This window comes from Biomphalaria glabrata, chromosome 9 (assembly GCF_947242115.1).
Source record: "Biomphalaria glabrata chromosome 9, xgBioGlab47.1, whole genome shotgun sequence".
Classification (NCBI taxonomy): Eukaryota; Metazoa; Mollusca; class Gastropoda; family Planorbidae; genus Biomphalaria; species Biomphalaria glabrata.
This window is the reverse complement of record NC_074719.1, coordinates 24,160,572-24,176,637: the sequence shown is the minus strand read 5'-3', so window position 1 is coordinate 24,176,637 and position 16,066 is coordinate 24,160,572.

Below are 16,066 nucleotides of genomic sequence, written 5' to 3'. Positions count from 1 at the left end.
CCTTCTATACACAATGTTCAACACAGCACATCTAATACAAGAACTTGACAACAAGAGTTTCAAATAACAATGTGGCGGTTTAATTAAAAATACATCAACAGCCAATACAACACAATTGGCTACACTAACTATCAATGCTTTAACTGCCTACTAAACATTACTCTCTGTCTACTGCTGCACTCGTACAGCTACATTCTCGAGGACTCACTTTGTACTGCACCGTCCTTACTGCCCTGCTGTCCAGGACTCAACTGTTTTTTTTCTTACACATTGTCTCTCGTCCGTGAACGCTTACGATCACATGACCATAACACGTGTCATATGTCCGTATACTAGCAGTACTGTCCCCTGTTCATTGACAGCCGTTGACCTGTGTGATTCGCCTAAGCCACGTGTGTCAGTAGGTCGCGCACACATTAACTCTATCAGTCCGCCACTGGAGTTACAACGATATAGTTATCAAATCAAGAAACCCAACCCAGGAATAACATTTGAAGATAACGCGTTAGGAAAAGTGATTCAACAATAATACTAAACTACAGTGTCAATACGCTTAGCAAGTAGCTTTATTCCAATTTAACCTCAATTAGATCAATGTCTATCAATTATGTGAGTGTCATGGACTAAACAGAAAAAGGAAATGGTGATGTTTAGCTCTACAATGTCTGTGTCACAAAGAAAATCTAAATCTGAGCTTTGTTAGTTAATCTACATTCAATTAGCTATTTGCTTACTAGGACAGTCAAGTACTCGTGATTTGTGTAGCAAAAGAAAACTTATGTAGGTGTCTTTTTTGTATAGTCCACCACCTAATTATGACTTATTTTTAAAGTAAGCAATCGGTACACATGTAGAAGTGTGACTTTTATCCCAGCCCCTAATTAACATTTGTCTTTAAGTCAGAAAACTTAATACCCGTTTAACCATTTAGAGGTGACTTGGAGGTTAGCTTCCTAATTAAGATTTATCTCCAAGTAAACAAGCTCAGTTACCTTATAAGGTGTGACCTCTAGACAGTGTCAACATCTTAACATAACGTCTTTACAATCTGACTAAATGTGGTAGCCTGTCTTTTTATAAACTCAATGTGATGGACAAAACAAATAAAGAGGATGAGCTTGAAGCCCGGGCCCCCCTGGGAGTGCCTAAGAGGGTGCGAGAGCATCCTCATTGCACTGTGCGAGGATGTAAAAGAGCTCTCACAGCGATCTGTCAACGTCCAGACGCCGTCCCTCAAGGGGCTGTTACATAGAAGGCGTTCTGCTCGGTTAGTCTGGTAAATCAGAGGAAAATGGGGGCCCGGGTGTAGGCGGCCTCCGGTGGCGTCTCTACTCCACGAGTCCGGAGTGTCCGTGTCCACCGGAGGTGAACGTATAACTAAACTTTGAGTTTAACCCCGAGTCTCACCCTCGCCAAACAGAACGGTGTATGCGAGGTTTGCGCCGTTCATTCAGGTCGGTAGAAGTGAGCTCTTGTTCGCTTTTGCTGGTCTTTGTTTTTCCAAGTGCGATGCACAACTCGACATAACAATTTCTAATGGTCAGCTTGACGTAATCAAGGAATATAACATATTAACTAACCCATTCAAATGTCAAGACAAACAAGGTAAAAAAAAAGGTGCCAGTCATTTCTGTTATGTCTGTGAGGGTGTGAGTTCTTCTCATGTGGGGGAGGGGGGCGCAACGTCCTGACAAAAAGGGGCGTTATGGTGTGTGTTTCCTAGGAGGTGGTGTGAAGAGGTAAAGCGATTGATTTGTGGTTATGCAGTGATGATGATTATATTAGCGTAACTAGTGCTTGAAAATGTAAAATGGAAGATGAGCTAGAATTTGTTTTGTACATTGAGTTTTTCTTCACAAAAGCAGTTTGTTCAAATTATTTAATATTTATTTATTAAAAATTTAAAACGATAAACATCGCTTTAGTTATACTAGCTGTTTGGAGCTACGATCCAAAAACCGACAAACAAAAAGTGTTGGGCGGAGAAAAAAATTCATTGTAGTTATTAATCAAACTCTGAATATTTGTAAAATCACATTATTACCAAAGTTTAAAAATTAATAATCTTAATTAAAAGACTTCTTTCATCTTCTAATAAGACCTTGTCAAATTTAGAGTGTTTTTGTTTTGCAAGAGGCGTATGCAACAATAGGGGTCAAAGAAAACATTTTTAAACGTGATTCTTCTTGATTTTTTTTTGTTTCTGAATGGTCGAATTTCTTCAGAATATCGCACTTCATTATGATAGATTTTGTATGGAAAAAAATAAGGCCTGTGACAGACAGAGACGTCTTCCTTAACACAAAGATGATTATAAACAAGGTTACAAAGACAGTTTGTGTGAAAACACAAACTCAAAATCGGCCCCCGAAGTGGTCCACCCAGGCAGGCTTCAATATTTTCAGAAAGAACATCCGAATGAAATAATATCAAAGACAAATGAGATATAAGAATGGAGAAAGAAGGTTGACAGATCTTGTGTAGTGCCCCAACAGTCCAGCAGTTCAAAGGATAGGTGCAATTGAATGCAAAGTTAGATGTGAACCTGGCCTAACTAGTTTCCCTTTTAGACCTTGTGGTCTATAAGGCAGATGATGTAAAGTTCATCGGTTTTTGTGGCCTACGGTTAACGAGGGTGTCATGTAGCCAGCACAACGACCAACCGCCTTTACTTTTCCCTAACTAATGTCAGGTACCCATTAGAGCTGGGTGGACTCAGAGGAGATCAAAGATTTCAAAGTTGAAAATCCCAGTCTTCACCAGGATTAGAACCCGGGACCCCCGGTTCGGAAGCCAAGCGCTTTACAGCTCAGCTACCGCGCCTCCCTGATCTAACTGAAGTCTTATAATTGATGTAATTGTTTATCATTCGAATCATTAAAATATATTTAAAAAAAAAAAATTATTCTCCCGATATAATAAATGATCATGAAAATGCAGTTTAGAAGATTACTATTCGTTTTAAATTAGGTCTAACTTATAATGTATACTAAATAGCTTTTTCTTTTTAAAAAAAACTGCTTGCATAAGTGATTTAAAAATTATATTTTTCGCTTTCAAAAAAAAAAAAAGTAGCCGTTGCTTGAGAACTTTGAATGGTCTAAAATATTGTGATGTCGGATTTTCACTTTCTTTTCTAGTTTACGAGATCTAAACGGGACCGACGGACAGACGGACAGACATTTCACACAAAACTAATAGCGTCTTTTCCCCTTTCGAGGGCCGCTAAAAAGATCACTCCCATTACAGATGTCCATGCACCATATGTACCTAGAATGTCATTTGTATAATACTATTGACCAGGGCTGCCTCTTTATTATTAGACTTAATAAATGACCCTCGATTTTTTTTTACTAGGATGAATAGTACGTTTTGAAAGAAAATACACTATAGGTCTTTTTTTTGTCTCACTTCTTCCTACGAGAAAAAGGCGTTGTAAAAGAATTTCTAAAGCTGAAAAAGCCGGGATACGCTCAACGCTGGTGCGAGCCCGAAATTAGGCCCATTTAGGTCTTGAACGGAAATAGCATCTTCAATTCAATCTCCAGGAAGAACTTTTTACAACGCTTAAAAATTATGTAATCAACACTATTTACGAAAAAACAAAAACAATGTTTTAGTGAAGTTTCATGAATTAAATTTGGATTTTTAATACATGCTTAAATTAATATAAATGAAAAATAAAACTTGAAATTTGTGACAAAGTTTCTTTTTTCTTTTTTTTATTTCAGTCTTAAAAAAAACTCACTTAAAAAGCCTACATTAATTTGTATAAAACTAAGAAAAAATAATCAGCGCTGAGTTGCTTCATTTGTTGGATAAATTTGTAGGCACTTCTAAATCCGTGATAATTATTATGAAAATTTAAGGAACGTTAAAAAGGTTTCACCATCATTGACTTTTGTATTTCAAACATGTTTTTCGGATTTTACTTTATTTTACAATAACAAAACAAGTTAACATATCCACGTCCAGACGATATAACACTGTTGAGCAGTCAAAGTGATCGAGAAATTGTATATAGATCATGTTTGTCGTATTATTCCCCCGGAGCTTATCAATTAAAATTCCTCGTCGTTAATAAAGGAGCATAAGCGAGTAGTCAGAATGGGATTACTTTTTTAGGTTTCTAACAAAAAAAAACAAAATGTTAGATTTCTGAAAACACGTGAATCTAAAATCGTTCATGATGTTTGGTTCATAGTTGTACTTCAGGGATACAACAACGGTGCTAATATGAAAGAACAAAAATGGAATGGAATTTATCAAGATTGGTCGAACGTTTTTGATTTCTATGTGGGACATACATACATACATACATATATACATACATACATACATACATATATACATATATACATACATACATACATACATACATACATACATACATACATACATACATACATACATACATACATACATACATACATATTGTTACAAATGACCAGTGACAGGAAGAGGTTAACGTGTGACCCCGACACAGCAGCGGGTGTTCCCTGGAATGTACATGTATAAACAGAGACAGGATGTGACGTGTCCTTACATGTTATTCCAAAAGGTACTAGCAATGTCCAGTGACAGATAGAGGTCACAACTTGTGACCCCGGCAAGATGACACTGCAGCCAATGTTTTCTGGAATCTACATGTATAAACAAAGACAGGATGTGACGTTTCCTCACGTGTTATTCCAGAGGATACTAGCCGTGTTTGTGCAACTTTGGACAAGCGATTAGGGACTCTATATAAGCCAGAGAGTTAATGTGAAAGTCAGTCGTATGGAGTCGTGAGTGAGCCGTTACAGTCGATACAGACTATGTAAGACGTGTGCGGCTCTGTGGAAGAGAAATGTGTACGACTCGATGCAAGTTAACTAGGGTAGAGTTAACTGGAGTGGACTACTGTCGTTAAAGTCTATACAGCGAACTACAGTAGACTTGAGCCGTTACAGTCGATACAGTCGATGTAAGACGTGTGCGGCTCTGATTCGGTAGACTTGAGTACGACTTGGTTCACCTTGGGAGACCTGGAGCGACACTGGGAAGTGTGTCGTTGGTCTGTTCTGTGGAATACGGCTCGAGGAAAGTTGAGAAGAGATGAAATGCAACGAAGTGAAGAGATGAATTGCAACGATGTATAGCTAACTGTAAACTGACAGATATTGTACAGTCTTCTACGCTACATGTTACAGTAACGAATTGTTAGAGTTAATAGTCATTAAAGTTATATGAAACTGAAAGTTTAGTCGTCAAGTTCTTTGCTGTGTTTTTATTTGTGTGCCAACTAATACATCTAGCCAGAAGATTCAGAAATACGTAACAATACGTACATGCATACAGACAGACATACATACATACGCTTTACTTTCTGCCAATTTGAGCAGTTGTTTGAGACAAACATCCATAAAAAAGCTAAAAAGATTATAGAAATAAAAAAAAATCACCCTTCGGGTCAGGATTTTGTGATTTTACCATCACAAAAGAGAAACAAGACACCGATAGCAAAGACAGACACAAACACTCTTTTGTTCCCCTGGCAATCGAATCATTAAATAGAAACAATCTGATATAAACTTTTCATATGTAAAATATGTGCGAGTCAGGTGTAAATGTAAATTTTGTTGTTTTTATAGTTACAATGTTATGTTTGGTGTAATGCACAAATCTTAAGACAAATTTCCATTACGGACTATAAAGATTATTACAATTATTATTATTTATATAAAGAGACCAAAAGAATATCCGCTGACGAGGACTGACGCAGACAGCGAAAAGAAAATCTTAATCGACCACCGGCGGATAATGCTGGTTATGCTTACCCTGGATGTGGCAATATATGTAGGTCATATTATATAATTGGCATGGCCCTGTTTTACGTATTACTAATTTGACATGGACGGGAAAATACGTAAATATTGTTACGAATCTCACTATCCAGGCTCTCTGCAAACTGCACTATACACCACCAACTTAAAGAACTTGACAACTCAGGGCTCCAAAGTAACGTAACACTTTAATAGTTGAATAAATAACAGCCAATACTGTACAATTGGCAACACTGTACAAATATCTCTCCGATAATCGCCGTTCCGCCGTATCAACTCTTGCACTGGCCTATCCGTCTCGTTCCGGGCTTGCACTGGGTTCAACAGTTCAGGACTGACTTCACACACTAGGCTCGTTGTGTCGGACTCGATCGAAGACCAAGATCAAGACGCCAGCCGTCTCAACTGTACTTGACAGTACTCCGCACTGAACCGTCGTAATGCTCCGTACAGAACCACACCGCTGAACTGTGCTGTAGTCGACCGGACTGTAGTGGACCGGGCTCTGAACCCCTGCCGTGAACCGTCTCTCGTGAACCTTGCTGTAATGAGCCCCTTTTCTCGACCGTCTTGACTGCGACACCTCCGCTCTTATATAGGGTCCTTACTGGCCTTCTCGAACCGGACAGAACGCCGCTCGACGTTTCTAGGTGGTCCGATGACTACAACTCTCGTGACACTCTTGAGCTCTGTTCACGACGCCGATCCTACTCGAACCGTCCTGTTGAGTCTCGACTCGGTCGACCGTCGTAGCTCGTCACGGTTGACCGCTCGTCTAGCGCTGGCCTGGGGCGATTTGCGTCGGCTGACTACACACACACCACTATCCCCCCATCTGTGCCACCACCAGGTTTATAACAATATAACCAGTTATTAGTTTTCGTGTGGGTAAAAGAACTAAGCACATTTAACTTTCAAAAGCGATTTTATTTATTTGCAATCAAGTCTCAATATGGTTTTTTAGCCGACTTATAATAAAAAAATACAAGATTCTACTTTGTTACGCTGTTAAGTACTGTTTTTAAACTTTTTTGGGGTGGTGGGGGTGGGGGAATAAATTTCTCCTTGGTGCGAAACTTTCTTTCTGTAGACCTTGTATAAAACATAGTGGGTTTTTTTTTCAGTTTTTTTTTTGGTCACATGAAGCGAAATAGACTGAGTACGTGTTTTTGTTATAAAAATGTAAAAACAAAACTAAATGTAGATATAACTTTATTATGTTGTTTGTTGAGGGTGGAAGTAACAAAAAAAAAAAAGAATTCTTGGGTAAGACAGTTTTTTTTTGACGCCACATTGATCACAATAAAAGTGAGTCCGACCCAAAAATATGAAAGACGTTAAATATTGAATAACGAAGCAGAAGCAAAGTTTACGATTGTGTGTACAATTATTTCTCACGGTGAAAACAGGGAAACTAATTATCGTGAACGTATAATTCTCAGTCAAAAAGCTTTTGTTTGTGAATCAAGCGTAGGATGGAGGGGGGACCTGACACCAGCTCACGAATTCACGGGTAAAAAGTGCATGGCAGAGAGGAGTAACGTTAGATGTTTAATTAGATGTAACAGATGATAATATTTAAAGTTTTTAAGTAAAGAAGGGCGGAGCAGGATGTAAAAAGAAAAAAAAAACAACAAAAAAACTAGATTACAAAAAGAGATTGTTATGACACAAACTCAGAGGCGGCTCCCATCGAAGTCACCAATTGACCAGGAATGTTTAAGCCATAGTCTTGTTTTGATCGTTTAAATTAATAAAATTGTAAAAAAATTATTTGGCGTTTTTTTTTTCACTAAAAAGCAAACAGGACAACACTTTGATCTTTGATAAGACTCTTGTAACTCTTCAGGGATAAGTAGAAAAGAGATCCAACTGATCACCTAAAAACTAAAATGGAAACCTCCCAGACATTGTCGGTGGCATCTGGCGTGGTTGCCCAGGGTGTCATCCCTTCCCCATCAACTTTCTTCAAATATGTTCCAATAAACACTATTGCTAGTTAGTTCTTTTTTAGAGAACAAATACAGTGAGCTTATTACCTACTACTAATAAACACTATTGCTAGTTAGTTCTTTTTTAGAGAACAAATACAGTGAGCTTATTACCTACTACTAATAAACACTATTGCTAGTTAGTTCTTTTTGGTGAACCAATACAGTGAGCTGATTACCTACTATTATTGATTTTTACTCAAATGTAAAATGAGTGTCAATTCTATTATAAAATCCCACTGTTTATAACATTTATTCAAATGTTATTGCAAATTTTACAATGATATTTAATTAAAATTAGAAACAGACTTAACATCATCTGAACAGGTTTCTTTTGTTATTCTTTTAGACAGAAGTGGTATAACGTTGTGCTTTGACATTATAACTAAAACTACCATCTACACGTTTCTAGGCATGTTTGGGCATATATCTAAAGATTTTAATTTAATTATCTTTTCCGATGATATAATTTTTTTCAACTTTGTTGTAATCCTTTCGCACCTCTTAGTGGCGCAACTGCTCCCAGATACGTACCTCGCCCCAACAATGTCGATTGGAGTAGACGGGCTAGGACATTTAAAAAAAAAAATAACCCGCACAAAAGCCGGTTTCCCATGCGAACAACATAGTGCACTATTACCAATATAAATTAGGTGGAATAGATCTATTGTTCTAGAATTGTAGAATCTACATATTTTTTGGGCATATCCTACAGCACAGCAGAAAAACTTACAAAAGCCGTCAAGTCGCTATATGGGCGTGTAGCCAGGACCCCCCCCCCCCCGAAAGGAAATCTCCCCACGGGGGGGGGGGGGGGGGGGGTCGGTATTTAGTGACTGATTTTTTGCTTTGATATTGTTTATTTTAAGTGAGATTTTAATACTGAACCATCACTTGCCCCAGCACAGCTAATGGGGTTTGAGTTTAACTCCCCTACCGGGGAGTTCTTCAGTTAAATCCCCCTCTTCTATAAAAAAAAAAAAAAAAAAGCCAAAGGGAATTTTGAGTTTAAACCCCCTCAGAGGGGTTTGATGTTCAAAAATACCTCTTTAATATAAAAAAAATCAAATCACACACTAAAATTTTTTTAGAGTATCCAAACGAAAGGGGGATTTTAAGTTTAGCCCCCTCCTACTCCAGATGGCATTTTTAAAAGTTTACAACGGATGATTTTGACGATAAAATTTTCCTTTTCGATATAAAATCTAAAGCAAACTGCAATCACCTAATTCTAAGAGCGTAGTCAAGAGAGGTTACTCATTTCTACCAGTGGCTGGGCTCCATTTAATAAAGTGCAGTGAATAGTTTAGTTATCTGCGAAATTGAAAACCACTAAATGAGGCTCAACAAAGATGGCTAAGACAGAGTTTAGGAGTCAGTTATAGCGATCGGGTCTAAATCAAGAAAATCCTATGCTGAACTGAGAGTCAACCCCTTAGTAATGTTGTGACATGTGCGTCGCAAGAGGTTTTCTGGACATGTTCTCTGACAAATTGAATTACGCATAATAAGAGTTGCGATGACATCCTAGTACAACTTGGAACCACACTTTCATGAAGGTCCTAAGAGCAGGTGGGAAGAGGTTTCAGACATTGCCAGTGACAGATTTTTGTGGAAACAGCTTGCCGGCAAATGCTCGGAACGGCGCGGGAGGATCTAAGTCAGTAAGAATAGCACATTAGGTTTTATAAATAAAACTTTTTAATAGCAGGATAATGAACTATAGATACTTCAAAAAAGGCATTTTGTTGGCTTTCAATATTGGAAATATTGCTGGCGGCAGGCTCCCTTGCTGGCAAGGGCGGGGAGTCTACAATTGTTTCCACTAACTGACGAAAGAACATATTCTAGGGCACAATAAACGTATTCCGAAAGAATGAAGGGTCAGAATTACATAAAGATTAATTATGTACACACACTCACACATACATATATATAATTCTCTTCTTCCCTCAACAGTTTAAACGAGAAGAAGTAAAGGAAAGATCACTCTTTTATTTCTGCGGATAGTCACCTCAGAATATGCATTTTGTTGGATTTCAATACCCTTAATATTGCTTGGCGGGGAGGCTCCGCCCCGCGCTGGGGGAGCTATTAACACTCTCCTAGACCTCCTTGCTGGCAAGGTCGGGGAGTCTACAATTTTTTCCACTCACGGTTCTGCGTATACCGTAGGCGTAGTCATCACCACATGGGCACATGTGATTCGTGAAACATTCAAATAAATAGTAAAAACTGCACTCATCATTAATCTTCGGTAACACTGACATAGTCATTAAGTAGACTCTCGATCTCCATTTCAGATCGAATCTAGTTTAGAAACCTAGATTCTATCTTGAGTCTAGATTGCCACTAGTCTAGATCTAGCTCTACATAACTAATGTTTATTAAATAGGATAAGCCTAATTCTACTATCTAGATTATTCTAAATAGAGTCTATATCTAGCTCTAGAATAATTCTATCGCTAGTCTAGATCACAATCAGTAGATCTACTATCTATAGAATATTGAATATACTTCTACTTATAGCCTAGATCTACTTTTCAACGCCAAGACCTAATATACTAATATAATAATAATTAGGCTTGTCATCGAGTTCAAAAATTCATTAGTTATGCAATATTTCACGTCGATACGCAGTCCCATCTGTGACCTACATATTTTCCCACAACCCGGGCAAGCATAACCATTGTCCGCCTATGGTCGATTAAGATTTTCTTTTCGCCGTCTGCTTCTGTCCTCAAGGTTCAGCCTAACAGAAACACAATACACACCAAGTTGTACATCAACTAATAAACCATGTGTAGGATGATTTATAATTAAACTGTACATTTAATGATATTTATACAATAAAATGACATATGACTAATGGTAATGAGACATGAATACAAGTATAGAACTAGTATAATATAGTTCAATCAAAATACTTCAGAAGTATTTGAAAGAAATATTATTGACCTTATCAATGTTCCATTTCAAGACAAAGATTATGTAATCAGGTTAAGAGTACTTCAAATACCAATGTTCATGATAACACAAGTATCTTCTTGCCCAGACGTATGTTCACCAACGATGAGGATAATTCCAGTTCAGAGTAGCACCAAAACTCACAACATCACAATGTAACACAAAGACTGAATACTGAAGATCTGGAACTTGAAACGAAATCTGAGACTCGAAACCTAAAATCTCAGACGAAACCTCATACTTGAAACCCTATACAAAGAAAAATAACAGATTCTTCTTATCCTCTTATCTTCTAATCTAATTACAAAATACGAACATGACCGAATCCATATTAAAATAACTTTACAATGTGAAATAAAACTCACCCTAAACAGGGGTCAAAATAGTCCTTCAAGAATATATACTAAGGCGAATGCTAAGGCTGTCCATTAACATAAGCACAAGGAGAATTTAAGAACTCCAAAAATACAGCTTGGCTCTACAGCGCAAAATGGAGTGAATCTACCAATTGACCAAGAAGAAAAATTTGACGTCATATGAAAAATTACGACGAAGCGACAAGGGGAGAGAAACTAGTGCACAAATTAAAATGACGTCATTGCTTATTGAAGAAAGCGGCGCTATTAGATTGTGAAATTTTGTACTATACAACTAAATAGATAGTTGCGACAGATACTTTTTCCATTGTGACCTTAAATGCAAATTTGTTTTTCAATGCGTTAATCTTTGAATGAAGCTTGATTTATTAAAGAAGAATTCTGTAACTTTTTTAAAAGACTTACCTCCCCTTAGGTTTTTCATTTAAAAGTGGTGTATTTTTTTGAAAAAAATCCGCTTGCATAGATAATATAAAAAATTAGATTGTTCAGTTTCGGAAAAGAAAAAAGTAGCCGTTGCATCAGAACTTTGAATACTTTGAATGATCTAAAATATCTTGATGTCCAATTTTCATTTTCTCTTCTAGTTTCTGAGATCTAAATGGGACGGAAAGACTGACACACGGACAGACAGGCCACACAAAACTAATAGCGTCTTTTTTCCAAATAACTATCAAGTATTTCAAAATACCCGAGAAGAAGAATTGCAGTCAGACTTTTTGGTAGGGAAGAAAGTTGAAAATGGGGGGGGGGGGAGATAAAATAATATTCGAATTTATGGGAGGGTAAAAAATAACAAAACAGTAGCAAAAAAAAAATATATAGACTGGGACCAAATCAAAGGGCATAACCGGTAGGTGATGTTAGTATAATATATATATATATATTGTGTGTGTGTGTTTTTGCTTGTAATAGTGTAGAAACATCTCATAACTGCCGCTGGTAATGTAGTTATTTGGACCCTATTTAATTTTTTTTTACAATATTCCCGTTCTTGCTATTTCAGGGTCGGTTGTTCCGCAAAAGATGCTGTAGGATTGTCAAGGCTGTTAGCGTATGTCTAATTGCTGTAAGGAGTCAGCGTTGGTGACAGGCTCCAACTTAATTTTAACAAATGCTCAGTTAGATTGATTCAATTCGATAGAAGAACATCGTCTAGTTTTTATTCGCCTTTAATGTGCAGGGGATATCTTATCTTATCTTATCTTACATAATACAGACGTTACTTTAAAAAAAAAGAAGATGATTACGTCCTTCGGGTCATGCCTTTAGTCATGCATTTATTGCTCTAATACCACTAGGGAAGAAGGAGCTTTGTTTTACAAATTTGTCGTAGTATATTGAACGAGGAATGCGCTTTTATCTTTGTGTCAATTTCAATGTGTTTTATTTTACCCTCTGGATTTAAAGCTTTAGTTATAAGCCCCAGTCGGAGACCAATTTTATAATGCAGCTCTTAAATTTCTTATTACATTTCATTGACTACAACTTTACAAAATGTTGAAAAAATAATCAATAACCTTTCATGGAAAAAAAAATATTCAGGGGTTCTCTTCTCTTTAAAATGTAAACAACTTTTCATAAGTTTTAAGGGCTATTACTTGCAACACTGTAAACTAATACGTACCAGAACACAAAGTAATTGGAGATTTTCCCACTAAATGTTAATCACTCACATCTACTTTTGTTTACACTTCTTTTGATCTTCCTTCTGAGTTTTGTGTAATAAAGTGAGAAGAAGAAGATCAATGGAAAGGATGATTTGAGATGTTCATCTAAATAAATCTCAAGAAAAACGAAGGTAAATGAGACTCGGCAGCTTGGGAGATGTACGGAAATAAAAAGACAGAAAAAAATTAATGCTAAGGACGTTTTAAATTTAAAGATCTTTGTTGCCAAGTAAATATAAAAACTTTTATTGTTCAATACATTATATTTTATTAAGCTGATGGTGAAACTGTATATTTATTATTGAAGTTCTTGTTACGTTTCTACTTAATATAAAAGACAATAATGACACTATAACGACACAGTAATGCGAGTAGTATGTAATTATCTTCTGTTTTCGTGCAATGTTTGTAAGATAATATAACATCTTTAAACTACATTATGATAGTATAATTAAGTAGAGATAATATTTAATAAAGCACAACATGATACAATTCTCAGACTTTTGATTCACATTTCCTATTCCGTCTGTTAGAACAGATAAGATCTTTTACTTAGTGCCATTACAGCATGGGACGGGTTGCCTGTATCAGCCAGGGAAAATAGGCGCTAAAAAGTTAGATTTTTTAATTAATAAGCACGACTAGGTTGACACATGCTTCCTACTTATCAGATAACATTTTATAAAATAAATGTTTTAAAAAAAAGGAAATTAACATTTAAAAAAATTAAAGAATAATCTATTTTGCTTATAGAAAAATTGTAAAATTTATTACAAAACAATAGCACCAATACTAGAAATGTTGAGACTCGCTTATCACACCAACTAATCGAACTGGAATACTCTTGCCGGTGACTCGTTCCATGTAGTTGTCCAAATAAGTAGCTCACCCAGTCAGTATGTATGGATACGGGATCTACTGTGTACTTATCACCAGTATCAGCATGACCACTGGTCTATACAATGCTGCCAGGTTCAAACCTTCCAGTCAGAGTTCGACTTATAAAAACTTTTATTCTTATTTAGGCGTAGACGGAGACTATACAGGTATAATAAATAATGGTCATTGTATGCATACAAACCTTGAACGTGCACCCTGGTGGATAGTAGACTTGCTTGGTCAGTTTGAAGTACAGCAAGTACAACTCTATAACAGGTACAATTATTTTATAAATATTTTTTTTTCATACGAAAATTTCATTTTAAGATTATATGAAGAATTTAGTCCCACGCCTTGATGTGTGTCTTTGTGTGTATAGGAGAGCGTGCAATAAAGACAGCTGAACTGGATATCCAAAAGTAAAGCGTTTATGATTTTCATCTGTGTTGCGTGCGCAGCATGGTGTGAATGTGGAAGAGTGTGAATGAGTGTTGAAAGGAGTATTACAAAATGAAGTAATGTGAACAAGGTTATACGGACATAATATTATTTGTTGAACCAAGGGTAAAGTTCTCATGAATCTACTATTGGTGGGTCAGTTTGGTGTTGGTGATTAACATAAACGATTAACAAAAAAAAAAACTCTTAGTGTTAGCTATAAACGACAAATCAGCTGCTTATTCTTACGCCATCTTGGTTTATAACTACAGTAACAGGGGATGTTACTCTCAGACACTGAGTGGTACAACATATACACACATTATTACATAACTAGTCGACCGGCGGCGTAGCATACGCCGCTATTTTGCAGGGCCAACCTTAGGCCACTACGCGACCGCAGTGGGCCCAGCACTTTTATAGGACCCGCGCTAATTTTAGGTGTATAAATTATCAAATTAAATTATTTTATAACTTATATCAGTTTTCCCGCGGCCTCCTGTCGATTTAACAGGAGGTCTTGGAAATATCTGGAAATTATTAAAATCTTTTGAAAACTGATACCAATCTCCTGAAACATACAGACGAAAATTATTTTTTTTTACTCTTAAATTACCTAGGATAACTCCCTCCGTCCGAGTTACAAAAATAAAAGAGTGATCTTTCCATTGTGTACTAACTCTTGAGCGTGCTCTGTCGCTTCGATAGTTACTGCAGAGTAGATTACTCCCCCCCCCCCTTCCTTTTTATTTTAACGTGAGGTAGAAATGAAAAAAAAAGAGTGATATTACAACGGTCCTGCTATTTTGTGACTACGTGTTCTCCCCCCCACCCCTGTTGTTTTCTCGTGGACTTTCCGCAGAGTGATTTTCCTTTACTCCTTACTACTCGTTTAAACTGTTGAGGGAAGAAGAGAATTATGTATATGGATTGTGTGATGTAAACGCGACTATGTGGACATAATATAATTTATTGAACCAAGATTAAAGTTCTCATAATTTCTTATTGATGGGTCTGTTTGCTGTATGATTATGAGTCTTTTAACAGACGTGACAATCTATAAAAATTGAGAAATCATATTTAATACAAAAATGTATTCATAGTATAATAATAATAAGCTCCTTCATCGACATAAAGCATGGCTGTCAAGATGGCTGTGAAGTCCGGTCTTTGCTTTGAAAAGCCGAGTAAGTTGAAAGCACAAGTAGGTTGTTGTATTTCAGTCTATTGCAGTCTATCTTCTTTCTGTAACAGAAACGACTTTTACGGCCCTGCTGTTAGAGTGAAAAACTTTACTCTTGATATATTTGATGAAGATCCAAGACAACTTGCCAACTTTCCTAACATAACTGGCCATTTGTGCTACAATCAGACTGATCCACTGGGAACAACACCATTGCTGGTCAACTGCAGGGCCTCCATTCTTGGCAGATATATTCGTCTAAGTATGACGTAAGTCAAATCTTTATCGCTATGTTTTAGGCCTGGATATTGTCTTTTGAAACTTAACATTGAAGTCTAAAGGACAGAGTTTCGCGATTTGATAACCACTTCACCTCATCTGCAACTATCTATGATGGAGAACACTTTTTTATGGTCTAACACATTAACAATATTACCATACTACTATATTGTTTTTCTCTTTTTCAAAAAGTGTTATTAGTAATATATTATATTATAAAATTTTGCTCACTGAACGCGGTGTCTGTACTTGGTCCTATAGTTGAATGAAAACAGTCTGTTCTCCAATAATGACTTTGTAACAGTAATCTCTAGTTCGTTTACACTTTTACTTGGAAGATCCCGTTAGGTAGCACCACAGCCATTAGTTTGAAGATCCCGTTAGCTAGCACTCAGCCACTAGTTTGAGGATCCCGTTAGCTAGCACTCAGCCATTAGTTTGAGGATCCCATTAGCTA